Source organism: Lissotriton vulgaris, chromosome 3_1 (assembly GCF_964263255.1).
Source record: "Lissotriton vulgaris chromosome 3_1, aLisVul1.2, whole genome shotgun sequence".
NCBI classification, from domain to species: domain Eukaryota; kingdom Metazoa; phylum Chordata; class Amphibia; order Caudata; family Salamandridae; genus Lissotriton; species Lissotriton vulgaris.
The window spans coordinates 1,687,774,028-1,687,780,027 of NC_141689.1; positions in this window are offsets into that span (position 1 = coordinate 1,687,774,028).

Genomic DNA, 6,000 nt, shown 5'->3' on the forward strand with positions numbered 1-6,000 from the left:
CGAAGGACTGTCTCCACCATCACTGTTGCCAGCAACATCACCTTTTAAAGAGCCTAAGGTCCTCTGAGAAGCTTGTTTGGCTGAAGACAGGCTCTGGGACTCCCAGCTCAAATCTCTTCAGTCCGATTTTTTTTTTTTTTTAAATAAACGTATATGTTGACTGTCCGACTCTGCTTTTCGATCTCTGCCTAGTGACTCTACACCTTTCCTCTGCCACATCTTATTCCGAATGTATGGGTTACCGGAGTAATGTGTTTACAATTCCAGAACTGCTAATGAATGATACTTAGTATGATCATAATTTACAGCTCCTTTTGAATGTCTGCAAATCCAGGTGTTCTGGCCAACAAGGGTGAGGATACCGCCATCTAATCAGTTTCTTTGCAAAATGGGATACATTTAAAAAAAAGAGCAAGAGTTCATAAAAGATACCCAGTCCAATTTAATAGAAAACAATATAGAATCCATTAAAGAGACAGGGATTTCCCTGTTGGAACGTATCAAGGAGAACACACAGCCAGTGGTCCCATAGACCACATCCTGCTTTACAACAGCAAGTAAGGTCACAAAGCATTGACACATTCAATTGAGATTCCCAAATAGTAGAAAGGCGTCCCTTTTATACCCACTTCCTTTGGTGAGTCCGACATTTTCAACTCATGATTGGATTTTACATATTGTAAAACACCCTTCTATGTTTGCAAACCTTGATTCGCCGTGTTTCCCAATTTAACGCAAAATTGGGGCCTCACTCATTTTTAGTGTGGTGGTATTTGTAGTCCACGACTGAAAACACTTTGTTGACTCCTTATCTCATATGATTCAGTTCACAAAGCAATATGAAATGGTTGATTACATCGTTTGATGCTTCTGTCAGATACAAAATATGCAGAAGAATGCTAGAAATCTTATTGAATACATTACACAATTATTTCATCATTGCGTTTATTTAACCCATATTTCCACAATTTAAGAAAAAAATATGGAGTCAGATTCATCCTACCAGTCATTTATAGCGTATTACCTTAAAAAACACATACAAAGGATTTCCATATGACAATTCTTTATTTTCCTGTCTTTGGAGATAAAGCCTTTGTGGCTATTGGAGAAAACGAAAAGTCAAACGACAGTTCGTGTCAACACTAAACTGCTTAGGGCAAACTATTTTCTAGAAACCCGTGTAATTTAATTGAAATGCAATATTTCATGAATATTGGAAAGCTAGACTGTATTAAAAATGGCAAGGAAATTGAATGCATGACTGTTTAGGGTAACAAGCAGCACAAATGTATTCATTCAATAAATCAATGAATTATTTAAGACTCAGCTTAAACACAAGGTCAGAGAAGAATTTTGGCAAGTGCGCACTTTCGCATGATGCATTTCCATACGTCGCCAGCGTCCATAAAGTTAATCAGAGATTAAGCTTGCAAGCTGTCTCCGTGTCCTAAGCAGAGGCAGACAAAGCCTTTGGATATAATACTTGTGAAAGCGCAAAGAACTCCCGCTCCAGCCAGTAAAAATGATGTTTATGTCTCAAAGTGGGAATGCACATTCACGTTTATAATGGGAAGGACAAGCCTACTCAGGCGCAACCTATCTTGATTTTCTTGTGAAAATCAGAGGGCAACGAATATTGGTTAGGCAAAAGTCAGATAAATCAGAAAAGTTGAGAGGCATATTAACAAGGGCTTTATCTATGCTTTTTTGGCTTTAAAAGCCAAAAAAGCAGAGATAAAACTAGTGCCCTATTTACAAGAGGGTGCTAACATGCATATTCGCATGTGAACAGCGTTGTTGATACAGCGCTATCACGTCGATGAAACACAGCAATAGGATGAACATGGCTAAACGTGCTTAGCGATGTTTATCTCTAATCGTTGTTGATATGCCCCTGAGTATTTTACTGCCCCTGCATGCACAGACTCATTTAATGTGGCACGCCCTTTAATGGCAGGTTAAGGTAAGCCTGACAGTTAAAAATGCATTGAATGGTGATAGATGACACAATGGGGATATTCTCAAGAACGTGTGATAAATGCCTCAAAATTAGATTAATGCAACTCTTCACATCACAGTCTATCACTGGAAAATAACACTGTGTTAACATTGTATTTTCAACACGGCGGTACCATGCGATAGGATCACGATAACTCATCAAATGTTTGTGATAGAGTCAACGCGACGGCGCAAAGATGCGATACATGAACGCAAAAAAAGTTGCAATGAGGCTAATCGCAATACAAAAACCAGTAACAGGCCTGCAATTCCCACGCATCATGCAAGAAAATGCTCTAGAAAAGCAACAAAAAAACTCACCAAAACCAAATCAAACTGCGTAGCACCATGGATGCACCCAGACAGACTGCAGAGGCCAATGTGAACCCCACAAGCCCCACAGACCAACAGCAAGGAACCTCAGTGTCGTGGAAGGCCAAGGAGAAGAGGAAGATGGGGTGCAGTCTGCAGAAAAACAAGTTCAGCGTCATGGAGGTGACAGAACTCTACCATCAACTGAACGTCAATTAGACAAACATGAATGCAGTTGTTGTGTCGAGGAGGGCGATGTAGGAGGCCAAGAGGCGCTGCATGATGTGAAAAGCCAAACCAAGCACAAACCTGCTGCCAACAGGAAGGCAGCAACAGTGAGAGGAGGTGTGTGTCTGCGCCACAGGAGAAGTTGGAGGACATGGAGGCCACAGTCATCTGTGTGGAGACAGTGCAAGGAATTAGGAGTATGGACACAGCTTGATAGGACCTGCCACAACACCAACTGGGTGAGTAACTACCAAGGATTGGGGGGACGGGGGGAGATGGGCACAATGGCACACATGCACAATGATGTGTAGCACACTGCACACCCACAATTACCCAGGAACATGTCCCTGATTCCCAGGGCACACTGCAGCACACACACAGAGCAACAACAGCACATCCGACAACAATGTGTTACAAAGTGCAACACCGACAATGCAGAACAGAGGACACAATTGGGTCCGCTCATGCACAGAAACAGGCCAATCACATCTAACAGAGCAGGAAACTGTGAGATGGAAATGTACATGTGTAACCTCACATCCGTCATGTAGTCCAAATGCACACTGTGCTGCATCAAATATGCCGCACCCCCAAACAGTCACAATGTACATTGTCGTACAGTCTGCATGTAAACAAGAACAATGCTCCAACCTACATGTCAACACAATGTCAACATGCACCTCCCCTTCACATTGCAGAGGGACAAAGAACACCTCCAGCAGAGCAGACCAGACAACTCATCAGTGATGCTGGAGAGGACCACCACAGCTTCGACACCGACGCCCGACAACAGCTCATGGACATCTTAGGCAACCCACCCCCTGGAGCAGGGCAGTCAAGCTACATAGAGGGGACCCCAGCCCCTGCACAAACCACACAGCAGGAAGCACCCACCACCATGGCTGGCTCTCAACACTTCACCAAGGCACACATCACATCCCAATGCCAGGTGTTAGATTGGCAAAAGGATGTGGCTGAACCGGTGCGGGTGGGGTCAGAGCTCACGGAAGCCAAACTATATCACATACGTGGGTGTCTAAGTCCCATCAGTGACCATCTACACCCCACAAAGGAGACCAACACTGCGACAGAGACACATGCATTTGTACTTTTCCTGTAGTGAACCATGCCCAGAGCCCCACAATTAGCATTCACACACCCACGCTGGACCTGTGTACGATGGCCCAGTCCAGTCCTCTTACCTATTGTGTAGGTGACGACAAAGCGACATTTCCAAGGTCTTACCTGCTGCCTGCGGGGACATGGTGTGTCCACTGTCCACAGCACAATGTAATATTGCAGGGCCTGGGGCCCTCAGGCATACATTATGACCACAAGGACACACGCAGATAATTTGTTCAACTGGCTACGGGCGCTTGTGCCTGGCCCCTTTATTGGCAGGGTCACATGTACAGTGATGCCTCTGCAGGATGTGTGTGGGGTGAGTGTAAGTTAGCCCTCACAGAGTGGTTGGTGCTGGCAATAACTTGAACAGTGAACACCATTAAAATGGAAACAGAAAACACAAGCATCACAGAGACAAATGCGGAGCGTCATGGTGGTAGCCGGAGCAAGAACAGAGGTCACCCAATATGCAAACAGAAGTGTCCGTGAGTTGCAGTGCACTAAGGTTGAGCCACTAAAGCTGAGAGTGCCCATGTGAACAAATTGTCCAGGATTGTGTCCCTTCAGGATATTCCTGATGCAGCTGCAGTGGGGTGTGTTACACCTGCATCATCTTCCTTACCATCATCACAGGTGAAATTTCTGCCTGAGCTGTCTACAGCAATAAACTCAATCACAAATGGTCCATGAGTTGTGGTGCACTGAGCTAGAGGCACCTGAAGAGCTGAGCAGAGGATCAGGCAGATGATGGCATCCACAACAGTTGTGAGGAACTAGGATAGGGCTGGCTGCGAGACTCCTCCGACTCTGGCAGTTGTTGGTTGGGAGGTACCAGAGGCCAACAGATGCAGCAGAGCCATCAGCTTTGTCTGAGGTGGGATGTTGGTTGCCCGCTGTGTTAGTACAGTAGGTCTGTGGGCACTGATGTTCAGGATGCGGAGGATCGTTGTCCTTTGAGCCTGTCATGGGCAATGACATTCTCTGGTGTTGGGTCTGTGAGATTGGTGCATTTTCTGAGGGTCTGTATTTTTGTCTGCGCTGCCTCTGAGGTAGTCCATTCAGGTCCAGGGGGATGTGGCAGACCTAGGGGTGGTGGCAGTGGGTGTTGTTGCCCTCTTGGGGCTCCAGATTGCTTGATCAGTAGCTCCATGGCATCTGTTGTTCTTCAGGTTTTGCTCCGGGCTGTGCTCCTTTGTCTGGTGCCGGTTGTCATCCGAATTTACACCAGGTAAGAGCTGATGTTAATTTCCTGCAGCTAATGCGCCTTATCACATGTTTTGTGTTTTTCTCCCCGATCTGGCTGGTCGTTGAGAATGTTGCGGAGTGGTGTTGTCGCGGGTTTTGGCACAGGAACGCCTACTCTGCATCACATTAGCTTTAGTTGCCGGGGTCATCTGTGGCGATGTTTTTTGCGACTGCTATCGCAGGTAAACTGGTGATATGGGCTGTTTGCACCAGCTTCTGAATTGGGCTTTACATTTATCACCACTTTGGTTTCGATAAAGTGGCAATAACTCAGCGATGAATCCTTGAGAATATGCCCCAGTGTTTTACGTTTTGCGCAATTGAGCCACTAGGGCAAAATAGTTTGTAAGAGAGCACGGTGCTGTGCAATTTTTGTGTTGAACTACCACATTGTGAATAGATGCACTAAAATTACTGTACCTAAACGCAGCGCTTTGACTATGTGGAAAAATGGGGTTACTGCGCTTCCTTTATTTAGCATGATCTATGTACCCTCCCTGTGATTAGCTGTTTTTCCCTTCTCAATGAAATCTCCATTTTGAGATAGGGGGCCACATGCATCAAAAATGTTTGTTTTCGCAAACGGGCCGATTCTACGAATCGGCTCATTTCAAACGAAAAAATTGCTTTACAGAAGCAGCAAACCCTATTTTGCGGTCCGGTTACCAGTTACCGAATCGCACAATGGGATTGCAATTCGCTATTATGAAGGGGCGTGTTTGGGGTTTTCCTTCCTAATACTGAATCGCATTGGTATGTAGGAATGTTTTGTGACCGAAATGCGATCGCAAACCATTATCATTTCACCACCTACTTTAATGGATTACTTCTCCTTTGTGAATGTTTGTTGCAGCGTTTTTTAAGAGTAGGCAGTGATCCCAAGGACCACTGCCTACTCTTTAAAAAAGAAAAGAAAACTTTTCATTTTTGTTTTGGAAACACATCCCATTTTCCTTTAAGGAAAATGGACTGCATTACAAAAAGAAATTGCTTTATTTAAAAGCAATCACAGACATGGTGGTCTGCTGACCCCAGATGACTACCATTCTTGTGATTTTTGGAATTCCTAGGGGGTCGCAAATTGCGACCTAC